This window comes from Rhinatrema bivittatum, unplaced genomic scaffold (assembly GCF_901001135.1).
Source record: "Rhinatrema bivittatum unplaced genomic scaffold, aRhiBiv1.1, whole genome shotgun sequence".
Lineage (NCBI taxonomy): Eukaryota > Metazoa > Chordata > Amphibia > Gymnophiona > Rhinatrematidae > Rhinatrema > Rhinatrema bivittatum.
The window spans coordinates 1-15,000 of NW_021820316.1; the positions used below are offsets into that span (position 1 = coordinate 1).

A 15,000-nucleotide genomic window follows, 5' to 3' on the forward strand; every position below is an offset into this window, starting at 1 on the left:
CACTATCAAAATATTTTCCCTGTAACGCAAGCCTATCGCATCCAAAAACAGGCATAGTTATTTCTGGTGCTAAATCAATCCCGTGTTGCACTATCGCACTGAACACTATGGACCTGCATTTTTTCCCATAAACTCCACCCAAACTCCTGCCCACTGGAATACTCAGTCTTGAATTTGCATAGCATTTGCGTTGCTTTATGTATCGCATGGGTTACCGCGTGATCGCGCGCGTTAAGGCCCTAATGCAAATTGATAAAATGACCCGGTTAGACTGAACAGTTTACAAAGCAGAGCATAATCAATACCAGGACGTCTTTCAGTTTCCATCCAGCTTGTGCACTGGTATCACACCACACAATTCTGTACCAATTGTATTTTGTATGCACAAATCAGGATTTACACAAAGTTTCTCATGCATACTAAGTAGGTCTTCTGGGTATATTTTTGGGTTAGGGCTTGGTTTTGTTTTTTTAAAATCCTGATGCATTAGCATTATCATTAGTTTACTGCATCGGGAGCTAAATGGCTATTTAGCGTGTTAACGAAAACGTGTGATGAATTTCAAGGCTTTTTTTTTTTTTTTTAAACATCTTATTACACCAGGAACACTGTTTGCACTAGCGAAGTACAACATAAAAGGAGCAAAATGGCTCGCATTCCTCCGACTCATTTTATGCCTCTGCCCCCTCGACAAGATGAAACTTACAGATCAAGACCCACATGTAGAAGATTTAGTATTACACCGCTTCAACTACAGATGATCCTCGGCTAAATTTAACTCGTGTTTTACTAAACAGCTGAAGGAAAGCAGTCATCAGTACTGGGGACTCACATACTACTACTCATCCAAATAGGATCCCTTAAAGAGCTTTAGAACGGACATACACCAAGAGGTAAGTGGTACAGCAACACATTTCTCCTGTTTAGAAGATTCCAAAGAAAAGCAGAGTGGAGAGGAATAAAAAAAAAAGGCTGCTTACCTGTAACCTAAGTTCTCCACAGACAGCAGGATGAATAAGCCTTTACAAGTGAGTGACTTCTGTCAGCTCTGACACGCACCCAGCTAAGGCGGGAAGGCATCAGGAATGGCTGAGGCGCTCTGCACCAGTTGCACTGACTAGCACCTCACTCCACAGATAGTGCTGGTAGTTCCTTCTGTGGCACTATTGGGCATAATAAGTGTCTAAGCGCTGCAATCTGATGGCACCATGATCTGCCAGGCCAAGTGTATTGACTGCGCCTTGGAATGCAAGCTCTGCACTGGCGACACAGACAATGCCCTGGGTCAGGTCCAGATAAAAAACAGATGGCGCCACAGGGATCTCACAGGCCATGAATAAAATTAGCACATACACCGATCAAGCCATGTCCCCCACCTCAGCGCTGAGGAGGGGACCGTTTTGGCAGAGCTTTGCACAATATTCTCTTCGCCTCAGAAGGAACCTGAAAAAAAATGAAGATCGTGCCACTTGGGAGCTTTTCTCTGTGCGTCTTCTGGTGCCATAGGCTCCTAACACCACACTCAACTACTGACCTGAGGTGGATCGGAGACCAGCACTGCAGTGAGGGATCCTCCCTGTGGTTGGGAGTTTAAGGAGGGGAAACTTCCCACCTCAGCTTCATGAGCCAAGAACTCAATGACGCTTTGCTCAACAAAAAAAACAGCTGCTTGGTCTCATGCTAAGGCTTGAGGCTCTTACACACTGGTGCCTTCATCTTTCAGGCAAGGTACTGTTGCACCATGGGGAACATACGACAACTAAGGATGCGCAATCACATTTTTTAAATTTTTTTCTTTTTTTTTTTTTCATTTTTGTGCGCACAAAAATGAAAAAAAAAAATTTAGCGCACACATTAATTGAAACAAAAAACCAAAATCACACCCCCTAATGACCACAGCTGTAAGCAGTTGGAGGATTCATGGTTTGGACCCAAGCATTAATAGCAGACTGAGTATGTATCTGTCAACATCCAGCGCTCACACATGCAGCCCTTAAATTTGCTTACTGAAGGCTTTTTAGCCTTTAGCTTTTCTGTGCTTTTTGACATCTTTTGATTTTATATTACACACAAAGTTCTATTTGAAGGGCAGACAAGGGTGCAGCAGGAAAAATCTGAAAGCACCAAGACAGATAGATAGGGGCACTAGGTCCCAATTCAGAAAACATTCAAGTGTTTGGTAGCTCAGAAGATGACTCAAAGGCTCATGAGGCAGTGTGCATGGGTGGGAACACCAGCACACGTTCAGTAAAGATTTTATCACGCTCTGACACCCGAGTCCGTGTCAGTGCCATTGGATGAAGTCGCCCACGTGCAAAGGCTAATTCATGCCTGCTTGTCAACTGGGAAAGGAACTATGTTGCAGAAGAGTCCACCAGTGTTCGAGTAGGGATTCCAGCTCACATGAGAAGTTTCACAGATTTAACCACTACAGCAATCATCTCTCCTCCCTTTGATGAAAAATGTTCCATAAATCCTCTGGGGACTTGCAAGCTATCTCACAGCATATTATTCTAAGAAAAAACGTCGTTCTGGAGTCACAAAGAAAAGATCACTCTAATGAAAACCAGAGGCAGGTTGCACTTAACGGTTCTCGGAGTCTGCGCTTTTCCAAGGAACTCATTACGTTATCACAGAGCAGAAGATGCTAAATTCTCAGAAACAGCATGACGACAAGCAACTGAGAGATCAATTTTCTGCACTTAATCAGACTACAAATACTGTGTTAAATAGAAAAGGAGAAATTTCCTTACCTGTTAATTTTCTTTCCATTAGTCCTACTACTACACTTAACAAGTGGGTTATTTCTCCCTACCGGCAGGAGGCGGCAGACAACACAGCTTTCCACTGTGACATCGTAGCTTAGGAGGTGGTGCCAGCAGTAGGAATCCTGTATCCTTCTGACCAAGCTTCAGATAAACAAAGACATTCCAACTCGAAACCTGAGAAAACGTTTCCCTGCAACCAAACACAGAAGGGAAAGCAGGAAAAAAAAAAAAAACTCGAATCAGATAGGGAAAAGCCAATCCCTCCCCAATTAGACAAACAAAACGAGCCTGTAGAGAAACATACCTCACTTCCTGGGTGGGTCCTTGACTGGTGTGGCAGGACTAATGGAAAGGAAATTAACAGGTAAGGGAATTTCTCCTTCCATCGCATCCTGCTACACCAAGTCCTTAACAAGTAGAAAGTACCAAACCTTCATCTATCTGAGGGGGAAGTAGCAAGGGCTGCCCAAAGAACACCCATACCATATGCCAAATCCTCCAGCGCAAGAACATCCAACCTGTAATGCTTTACAAAAACATGCAGGGAAGACCAACTAGCTGCCCTGTAATTATCTCTGCCCAGGTCGCCGGGAGTGCACCCCCAGCAAGTCTGGCGGTTTCTTGCCCTTACCACTGTTTCCCTTACCCAGCAAGCCAGTGTGTCTTTACAGCCCGCCTCTCCCTTTCCATGGACCCCCCAAACAGAACCAACCAACCAATCTGACTTCTGGAAATCATTAGCAACCTCCAAGTACCAAGAACAAGCCTCCGGACATCCAAACACTGGATATTCTGACCCGTACTCCTCCCGTGAAAAGGCCGGGAGAGAAACAGTCCGATGGATATGGAAGACGGAAGTAACCTTTGGAAGAAAGGACAGCACTGAATGAAAGACCAACACTTCCAACGAGATCACCAGAAAAGGGTCCCAACAAGAAAGTTTGAAGTTCTGAGACCCATCTTGTGGAGAAAATCGCAACAAAGAAAGAAGACTTCAATGACAAATCTTTCAAAGAACTGTGCTTCAAAGGTTCAAAAAGGGAACCCTTTAAGGGCTTGCAACACTTAGGTTCAGATCGCATGGTACAGAAGGGTGGACCCAAGCATTTCATGTCCCTCAGAAAACTTCTGGATGGGTTGCTATCGATCATCTCAAAATAGGCCCCTGGGTAGCAGGCAAGCGCTGCAACTTGCACCTTTAAAGAGGTTCAGGGCCAGTCCCCCATCTAGCCCGCCCTGAAGGAAGGCGAAGACACAAGGTACCAGAGCTCTCCAGGGAGATTCTGCCCTGGACCTGCAGAACTGCTCGAAAAAGCGCCAGACCCGAATGTAAGCAAAGGAAGCAGACCATATCCAAAACTTCAGTAACGTGGATATCACAGCTGCAGAATATTCCTTAACATGAAGCCATCTCCACTCAAGAGCCAGATCCTCCATGACCACAGGCCCGAGTCAAGAACCCCCGCATCCCTGGGAAACACAAGGGTCAGTCCACTTGAAGCTGGAGCAGATCTGCGTACCAAAGTTTGCGCAGCCAGTCTGGTGTCACTAATATGATACAGTTGTTTATGCGTAGCAGCAATCTGCCTATGAGCACTCATGGAGGAAAAGCATATAGGAGCTTTTCTTCCTGCCAGGACTAAACTGGGGCGTCGATTTCCTCAGACTCAAGTTTTCTGCATCGGCTGAAGAAACAGACCACTTTCGTATTCTTTTGGATCACCATCAGATCCACCTGACACTGACCCCATCTGTGACAGAGCCTGTAAAAAGCACTCAGGCAAAGCTCCCTCTGCCCATGCTCCAGCAGGTTCCGACTGAGGAAGTCGGCCAGAACATTTTCCTGACCTGCAACGTGCACCGTGGACAACAGGAGATTCTTCTCTGCCCACAGCAACAGGAGCAACGTCTCCACCAAGACTCCCTGATTCTTGGTGCTCCCCTGTCGATTTGCTTAGACTATCGCTGTGGTGTTGTCCAAAAGGACCCAAACAGCCCTCCTACGAAGCAGCAGGTGAAAGGCCAGAAAAGCCAGACTAATTGCTCTGGTCTCCAGTTGGTTGATGGATTACAAGGCCTCCTCTGGAGACCAACTTCCCCGGGTCACTTGATTCAGATAGTGAGCCCCCCAACCCAACAGGCTTGGGTATGTTGTGACCAAAACCCAGTCTACCATGAAGTAGACTGCGTAACATTCACGCCCCTATTCCGCTGGAGGCACGAGCACCACCAATCACAAGAGTTGAAGTTTCATCAGCATGTTGCAGACTGCCTGCTGTCTGGCCTGGGCAATAATGCCAGGAAGCTCGAAAGTGGCCGTGACCCCTACCAGCCCTATAAAAAGTGTCCCTGGTCTTTCAGTAACTACTGAGGCTTAGGATCACAGAGAGTTTTCACCAACAGATCCAGATTCTCCCCGAACAGAAGCAGGCCCTTGAAAGGCAACTTTCCCAGATGAGTCTTGGACCAAGAGTCAGCCACCCAATTGTGTAGCCACATGAGCTGCCGCACAGCAACCATTAAAGCTACCAACTGGGCAGAGCCATGCAACAAGTTATACAGAGTGTCTGCCAGAAACACGGTAGCCAACTCCAATCAATTGCTCCATGAAGCATTTATTCCATCCAGTAACATGTCTCTAGCATGTCCTGATGTTACACTGACCCGATCAATATTGGGGTAACTGAAATCTCCCATTACTGCACTGCTAAATTGGTTAGCTTCCCTGATTTCTCTTAGCATTTCATCATCTGTCTGACCATTCTGGCCAGGTGGGTGGTAGTATACTCCTATGACTGTACTCTTACCCAACACATATGGGATTTCCACCCATATAGATTCTACTGAGCATTTAATGTTTTATATGATCTTTAACCTGTTGGACTCTTTACCCTCTTGGACATAAAGTGCCACTTGTACCCTGATATTTACCTTCTTCCTCTCTGCCAACTTCTCACCGACCTCAATCTAAAGTTTTTCCTATACGCAGATGATATTCAAATCATCATCCCTATCAAATACACATACTCTAATACTCTTGACTACTGGGAATCATGCCACAAAAAAATCAAACAACTACTCAACAGCCTACACCTCATCTTAAATTCCTCTAAGACTGAAATCCTACTCATCTCTCCTGAGAACAACACCTCCAACAGTTCTCTTCCTACCAATCTGCCTACCACACAAGCTAGAGACCTAGGAGTAATAATAGACAACCGGCTAAACTTCAAGGCACACATCAACAAAACAACCAAAGACTGCTTCTATAAACTTCAGGTCCTGAAAAGGATAAGACCTCTTTTCCACGCTCAAGACTTCAGAACGTTCATCCAAGCAGTCATTTTTTCGAAACTAGACTATTGCAATTCCCTATTGCTAGGTCTACCATCATCATACTCCAAACCCCTACAGATGGTTCAAAATTCAGCAGCCCGAATCATGACAGGCGCAAGGAAAAGAGACCACATATCCCCCGTCCTGAAAGAGCTTCACTGGTTACCAGTCTACTTCCGCATCATGTACAAAGCCATAACCATCACCTACAAACTATACATCAACTTACCACTCTCGATCTTCAATTCCCTCTCCAAACACATAATTCTACCAGACCTACTAGAGATGCTTATAGAGGCTCCCTCCAAGTTCCCCCAGCGAAAACGACCAGACACATCACCATAAGAGATCGCGCCACCTCCACAGCTGGCCCTCTTTTGTGGAATTCCATTCCTACAGACCTCAGACAGGAGCCCTGCCTCCCAACTTTTAGGAAAAAACTTAAGACTTGGTTATTCAAACAAGCATTTCCGGACACAACCCAATGACACATTCCAATGACTCCTAAAACACCACTCCTCTTGTATATAACATTTATTCTGTATACTATATTTAAATTGTATATTGTTTAACCATCTCTTTTCTCTCCTCTCTTCTTCCTTCTCCAAGTTCGGCTACCCTTGTTAAATGTAACTGTACTTTCGGACACCACAGTTCTAGTTTTTGTTTATAATGCACTCCTGTTCGATGTAAACCAGCAAGATATGTTTTCATGATTGCCGGTATATAAAAACTCTAAATAAATAAAATAAATAAATATAGCAATATTCCATTGGTTATCCTTCGTCTAGGTCTCAGATGCAAATTATATCTATGTCTTCATACTTCTTAAGACTTTTGGCATTGGCATACAGACATTTCAAAGTGCATTTTTTGTTTGCATTAACAACCTGCTTTTCAGTTGATAGGGTTAATTTAGAATTCTTTAGCTCAGGTGATTCTTTGCTTATAGGCACATGGACTATTTTTGCTTTTATTGGAACCTCTCTGTTGGCATGCCCTAACTCTCCTGTTTCATTAATATCCTTCAAAGATATATTCTTCCGAACCATGCACTGCTGAGTGACTGTCTGTTTTCCCCCTTGTTCTAGTTTAAAAGCTGATCTATCTCCTTTTTAAAAGTTAGCGAAACAGCCTGATTCCACTCTGGTTAAGGTGGATTCTGTCCTTTTGGAAAAGTCTCCGCTTCCCCAAAAGGGTTCACCAGTTCCTTACAAAACAGAATCCCTGTTCCCTACACCATCATCTCATTCACGCATTGAGACTCCGGAGCTCTGCCTGCCTCTGGGGACCTGCACTTGGAACAGGGAGCATTTTGGAGAATGCCACTCTGGAGGTTCTGGATTTCAGCTTTCTATCTAAAATCCTAAGTTTGGCTTCCAGAACACCTCTCCCACATTTTTCTACATCGCTGGTACCCACATGTACCACGACAGCCGTCTCCTCTCCAGCTCGGTCTATAATCCTATCTAGGTGACACCACCTCCACATAAGGCAGGCAAGTTACCTGGCGGACCTTACATCCACCAGCCACCCAGCTATCTACATTTCTAATAATTGAATCACCAACTATGATGGCCAACCTAACCCTTCCCTCCTGGGCAGTAGCCCTGAGAGACTTGTCCTCCGTGCGAGAGGACAACGCATTGCCTGGAGAGCAGGTCCTTGCTATAGGATCACTTCCTGCTACACCAAGGTGATGTTTTCTCCAACTGGGAGACCTTTCTGATCCAACGCAGCACAGGGGCTGCCAGACTGGATTTGGGACTTGGCTACTATGTCCCTGAAGGTCTCATCAATGTACCTCTAGGTTTGCTACTCTAGCCTCCAGAGATCGGACTCATTCTCTAAAAGCTCTTTGCACCAGGGTGCACACATACAATCTCTCACTGGCAGGTAAAAAAATCATAATGTGACACTCAATGCAAAAGACTGGAAAGCCCCCCTCTTGCTGCTGGACTGCTGCCTTCATCTTAATTTTGTTGAGTTCTTAGTTAAGTTTAGGTTACTAAGGGAGTTGGAATTAGAGTACTTTAATTAGTAAATACACCTGTAAATTTAATCTGCTAGTGTCCTACAAGGGGGATGATTAAACTTTCAATAAGGGCTGGTGCAATAATATGATTTAGATAAGAACCTGATTGATTTTTAATGAGAAAGTGTCTCTTGCCTAAACATCAAGGGTTGAGCTACGAGTAGGTGAATGGGTGGGAAAGACAGACACTAGAATTAACTCCCTCTGGCTTGCTTATTATCTCAGGCACACACAAACTCTAAAAAATATATCCCACTATTTTACTTCTCTCCAAACTTTTTTAAGTCCTAAGATTTTCCAAAGCTATACTTACCAATCTTCTTCAATCACCATTAAGTTGATCTTCACTCAAAGGATTGAAAGGTTTGAGATTCACGTGCCTAATGGTGCGTACTTCCAGTCCTATTGCAAAGGGTTTGGGGCCTCTGGACACTGGGGCTATAGAATTCAAAGCCTGGATTGCTCAGTGTGACCTCTGGAGTCCTCTCCCAGGGAATGCTGGGAGCAGTATGCAGATGAACCTTCCAGTCCTCTTCTACTTCAAAAGGTGCAGGGCCTCTGGAAGCTGGGGCTGTAGAGTTCAAAGCCTGGATTGCTCAGTGTGACCTCTGGAGTCCTCTCCCAGGGGATGCTGAGAGCAGTATGCAGATGAGCCTTCCAGACCTCTTCTACTGCCTGATGGAGGAAATGGAAGAATTCTGGAGAAAATTCTCCCCGCCCGGGTTCAAGGCCCGTGAACTCCTGGGTGAAAACCTACTTAATGGCATTGTTGGCTCCGGGAGTGGGGGCAACTCATACCCCTCATCCGTTGCATCGCTCCTCCTCGGAATCAAAGCCGACCAGTGCAGGAGATTTAAAAAAATGGCTGCAGTCTCCCCAGGCTCAACCAATCAATCCATCAGGAGCTGGGAGCCCAGCAACGGGCTCGCACTGCTGGTCGAAACCAGTGGCCTGGGTCCAACGCAGAGTGCTGTACTAGTTCCAATCTTTCCAGGTGTGGAGGCAGGAAATACTGGGTCTTGCTGCTGGTACTACCTCCTAATTACTGGCTGTGATGTTACAGTGGAAAACAGTGTTGTCTGCCTCCATCTGCTGGTAGGGGGCAATAACCCACTTGTTAAGAACTGGACTGGTGTTGCAGGATGAGATGGAAGTAACTATTCCACAAACCTGAGTCTCATTTTAATATATAGTCTCTTCCTGTGAGTGCCCAACCAATATTCATGGAAGGCTGGAGAAAATGCTTTGTAAACAAAAAAAAAAAAGAAGAGGAAAGAATATGGAGGAAAGAAAAGAAACAAATAATCTTTTCTCTTACCTTGTCCTTCAAATGACTGGAGGACAAAGTTTCCTCAAGAATCACAGGAACCACAAAAGCCAAGAGAAGAAAAATGCTCAGAAGTGGCAATGATTTTCAGAGGAGTGATGATATCTGTACCTCCCTGTTACAGTGAATGGGGAAGCACAGGCTTTATCAGCAGACACATCACTTTTAAGGAAGCTTGGGTGCTTGTTTTACAGTCTAACTGTAAGGTGGAGGGGAAAAGAACGCCATTCACAAGTGCCCCAAATGAGAGTCAGTCAGAAGCACCAGAAACCCACATGGATTTTCTGTCCTACCATTCTTACTTTACCAGTCCCAAAAATCATGCTCTTCGGACAGAGCCACCATCTTTCTTAAGAATCTTAAGCTTGCCGCAAGCAGATTTCACCACAAATAATATTTTTAAAAAAGTTAAGAAAAGGTTAAAGTAGCCAAAAGAAAAAGCCGGAGAAGCGATCCTGAAATCGCTGGGTTTCTTCCGTTTTGCTGTCTTGTGAATAACCTCGTGTTTTAGGCTGCAAAACATACTCCCCCTTAGAGTTGTTTTTTTTTCTGATACACTAAAAAATAAAATGAAAAGGACATCCCACACCTCAAGCCAAACGGCATTACCTGGGAACGAAGATGGAGTTGTGGAGGAAATTCTCGAACACCTTGCGGTACTCGGCTTCCTCTTTTTCAGCCTGCTTCTCCGCCTCGGTTTTGGGACAGCTACAACAATGTCCTTTCTCCCCACCACCTTCCTCCGGCTTGGTGGGCTCCGTGCTGCCTTCTGGATCGATGTTCCCTTCGGCGGGTTTCCGAATTGGAACATTATCTTTTATTAACATTAAAAAAAAAAAAAAAAAAAGAGAAAAAGTCAACCTACAAAATTAAAAAGTAAAAACTATGAGCCCTGTCCCTAACAGCACAGAAACTGAATGACCGGGTCCCTAACATCGCGATATCACACAGTATAACTCCCAATGATTTATTACATGTGAAGGCATTCTAGGTTATCATCGCATCTTACATCCCAACTAATCCACAAAATCTCTCTTTCCTTTGTTCCGTAAGCTCAGGGACTCGGTAATTGCAGATTCCAAGCATAGGCAGAAATGAATCTGGCCGCACACCTTTGGAGCAGTAGTTATGACGGTAGAGGTAATTGTCCTGAGGCTGCTGCTGCCAGCGCACTATGTAATAAGACAGGTTCCCGTTGGGCAGCGAGGGATGGCTCCACTTCACTATCAGCTGACTGGAGGAGTTGGAGGCAGATATTACGTCCAGTGGGATGGATGGGACTGAGGATTAAGAAAGGAAAAAGACGTTTGCAGTGATGGCAGCACAACTGTCCCGCTCTCTACTTGTTTACATTAAAATTGTAAACCAAGCCTCACTAACTTTCCTATACTGTTTCCTCCCAGAAAAAAAAGAGTGAGACACCAAGTCCTTCCTTCTGTTCGTTTATAGAAGACATGTGTCCCCTCCTCCTATTTTAATTACTTCATTTGATTTATATTCTACCTTCAAGGCAGATTACATTCCCTGTCCCCAGAGGGCGCACAATCTAAGTTTGGACATGAGGCAACAGAGTAGGAATTGACTTGCCCAAGGTCACAAGGAGCGGCAACGGGATTTGGCTTCTCTGGTTTATAGCCCGCTGCTTTCACCACTAGGCTGCTCCTCCTCCCTCTTGTTGTCTGCATTTCCCTGTGGAGGACTTTGCCATACGAACGGAGCAGGTCGCTGCATTTCCACATCAGAACCTGGGACTTACCGGAGGCGTTGGGTGCGTACGTAAACAATGTCGCTCTTTGCTCCTTGGATGTCATGAATCTCTGTCATGGTGAGGGTCACGGCCTTCACGTAGATGGCATACTGGGTCCAAGGCTTCAGCCCTTGCAGCAAGATCCCAGGGTTAGTTTCTTTGTCAGCTGGGAGGTCTACATCTACCATGTTCCAGCTGTTGGAACCACAGGCATCCTGACCCTCATACTCTGTCACGTTCCTGAATGGCCTGAAACACAAGATATGCAAGGAGACCATAGGCTGCACGCACACCTAGAAGGGACATGGAAGTCCTAAACAGAGACACAATGTCACTGTCCTGGCAGGGAGGAGGGAAGGCGTTGTTAACTTAATTCAAGAAGGCATGGAGATAAGCACAGAGGATACCTAGTTGCAAAAGTGGAGACTGCCTGGTGTCTATGCAGGAGAAAATAAACTGGACAGACAAGATGGTCCTTGTGGCCTCTAACTACCTCCCATCTTCCGTTTCTATAATGTGAAAAGAAAAATCATAGAAAAACGAACAAGAATGGTGAAAGCGTCTGTGTCTTTCTGAGGGGCAAACCTTGCCAATAAGGATCAGAGGAAATCCTTAAAATGTTGCTACATCTCCAAGGAAGAAACTAAAAAAAAGGAGGCAGAAACTTATGAAAAGGTTTTAGGAGTTTCCCCAGACTAGACTTAGGTTCCAGGTACATGTTAAAGGCATTAGTTTTGGGATTTGCTATGATCTTAATATTCCTCAGCACAATACCATCTTCCGTGGCAGTCCTTCAAGGTGACAGAATTTAGGGAAATATACTGCTCGGACCACACATGCTCCTATATCAAATATATTCTGCTGCAGGGGCTTAAGCGCTGGCCTCATATTCACTTATCCAGAGGTGGGGTGGCTTATATTCCCCCCCCCCCCCAGATGGCATTCTTGTTAAGTACCATCTATTAAATCCTTACTACTTGGAGCGAGAGGAGTTTCCCAGAACGAGCAGCTAATCCAGAGGATTTGGGGGTCTGCATTAGCTGTGAGAAGACTCCTGGATACTACTATTGAGAGCCTGATGTAATAAAGGTAATGCTGAGCTATGCTCACACATGCTGGAGCGCGATCGGGTGCACATACATGAGCTAGCACGTAGACATAAACAAGTGCTCCTCCCTAAAATCCCATGTCAGTGACAGCATTAGTACAGGGAGGTGTGTGCAGGCTTAAACCCATGTTTCCTTAACGCTCAAACCAGAACAACTCCTGGTCAGAGATGGAGTCAAGGACCTGTGCCCAACATCAGTCTATGGGGCTGAACCTGGAGTTGGTGGCGTGAGGGGGTCCCCACAGTCAAAAGTTTAGTCACAGAAAGCCTGGGCTGTGCACAAATCACGTTTTATGCTCAGAACACGTTCTCTGTGCAGAAAAATTATTCCCGCACATGAATATGGTTTTTATATGCCCTAAACCTTTCTACACACATTATTAGGTTAGGTTAGTGCAGTGGGGTGGTTTTTGTTTTGTTTTTAACTCCCAAAGTATTGATCATCCCGTTAGCTTACTCCATTGGGAGTTCAGTCTTCTTTTTAGCGTGCGAGTACAGAAAACGTGCAGTAAAATTCCGCGCGTGCTTTTCCACTCACGTCTTATGACGTCAGAAAGGCACGGGGGGGGGGGGGGGGGGACCCTTGAGGAATTCCCTGTCACCCCAAGATTCCTGTTCTCCTACCTTTGTTTAATGTGTGGCAAAAGGGGGGGACGGACCTGGGAAGCACAGTTCAAACCCTTACCAATAAGGTTGTGTGGGAAGGGCAGGGGCAGAAACTGAGGTCCAATGTGAAAGTGTCAACAAGTTTGCCAGTGTTGACCGTATATTCCCCTAATTTCATCTGCATAAGCTCTGTCACATTGAACGCTCAATCTGCAAACGAGCAGGGTTGAGGTCCCCACCCGATTCCTCAGCTCCATCTCCACTGCAATCATCCCTTCTGTCTGTCACATCCTCAATCTATCGCTCTCCGCTGCTACTGTTCCTGCTGCCTTCAAACGTGCTGCAATCCTACCACCTCTTAAAAACCCCTCACTGGATCCTGCCAACTATCGTCCCATAGCCCTTCTGCCTCCAAACTACTTGAACGTGCTGTTCACCGCCGTTGTCTTGACTTTCTTACATCTCAAGCCATTCTTGGTCCACTCCAGTCTGGTTTTCGCCCTCTACATTCAACTGAAACAGCCCTTGCCAAAGTCTCCAATGACCTGTTTATGGCTAAAGCCAAAGGTCTTTACTCAGTCCTTATCCTCCTAGACTGACACTGATGATCACCACCTACTCCTTGATGCTCTGTCCTTGTTGGCTTTCGGGATCTGTTCTGACTTGGTTCTCTCTTCTTATCTTTCCTATCGCACTTTTAGCACTTCCTCTGGAGGTTCCTCCTCTACTGCCATTCCACTATCAATTGGTGCCTCAGGGCTCCGTCCTGGGCCCTCTTCTCTTCTCACTATATACTAATTCCCTTGGTGCTCTGATTTCCTCTCATGGCTTTCAATACCATTTTATTTTTTAATATGACTCCCAAATTTACCTTTCTACACCAGAAATCCAATCCCATATCTCAGCCTGCCTGTCTGACACTGCTGCTGGATGTCACCTGAAACTTAGCATGACACAGCTCCTTATATTTCCCCCTTTCTCTGTTTCTGTGGATAACAATCATCATCCTGGTCCCATCAGCCGATAACCTTGGAGTCCTGACTCTTCTCTCTACTTCTCTTTGCATATCCAAAACACTGCTAAAACGTGTCGTTTCTTTCTTTCTAATATTGCTGAAATCCATCCTTTCTGAATAAAATTCCAGACCCCTCATCCACTCTCTCATCTCCTCCTGCTTAGCCTATTGCAACCTGCTCCTCACAGGTCTTCCAGCAAGCCACCTCTTTCCACTGCAATCTGTCCTAAATTCAGCTGCATGACATATTTCGCCAAAGTCACTACCCTCATATAACCTGCATTGGCTCCCTATCAACTCCCATATACAGTTCAAGCTCCTCTTTCTCACCTATAAATGCCTTCACTCTGCAGCACCTCACTGCCTCTCCTATCTTTCTCTACACCGCTCGTCGAATAATTCACTATCTGTGCCCTTCTCCTCTACCGCCAGTTCCTGACTCCGTGCTTTCCACCTGGCTGTCTTCCTGAGCTGGGGCGTCCTGCTCCCTTCTCCTGCCATGTTTAAATCCCATCTAAAGTCCCACCTTTTTCAAACCATTTTTAAATCTTATGCCCGATTGTCTGCTTTTAGTCAACCATGGTCTTGCTTTATACCCCAAGGCTCTTGTCCTATATGTTGGTCTTATTAGATTGTAGGCTCTATTGTGTAGGGACTGTCTTTTTGTACAGCGCTGTGTATCTCGTGAAGCACTGTAGGAATGATAAGTAGTAGTAGTGGGTTTAACTGTGAAGCAAAAAAGAAAACTGGTTTCTCATTAGGTCATGAGCAACAGCGGAAGGAATCCTGCTAACTCGCTCCGTACGTTTCTGTCAGCCAACAAACACAATGGTTAAGAAAGGGAAGCCTGCCCACCACTACAGCTGTTTGCTGAATGACATTGCGAGTCCCTGAGCACCGATATACTCACGCCTCTTTGTAGTAAACTGTGAAGCTGAGAAGATCCCTATAATCCGGCAGGCGGAACCGTTCCCACGTTAGCTTAATCCGATTCTTCATTGTTGTGTTGGATATAAACTTCAGAATATGGCTCTCACCTGCAGCGGAAACAAGCGACA

General features: G+C 45.4%; 1 pseudogene; it reads right to left on the reverse strand.

The window, feature by feature from the left end:
* Nucleotides 1–10,071: 10,071 nt before the first annotated feature.
* The window catches only part of LOC115081470, a 27,360-nt pseudogene continuing 22,431 nt past the window's right edge, over nucleotides 10,072–15,000 (reverse strand).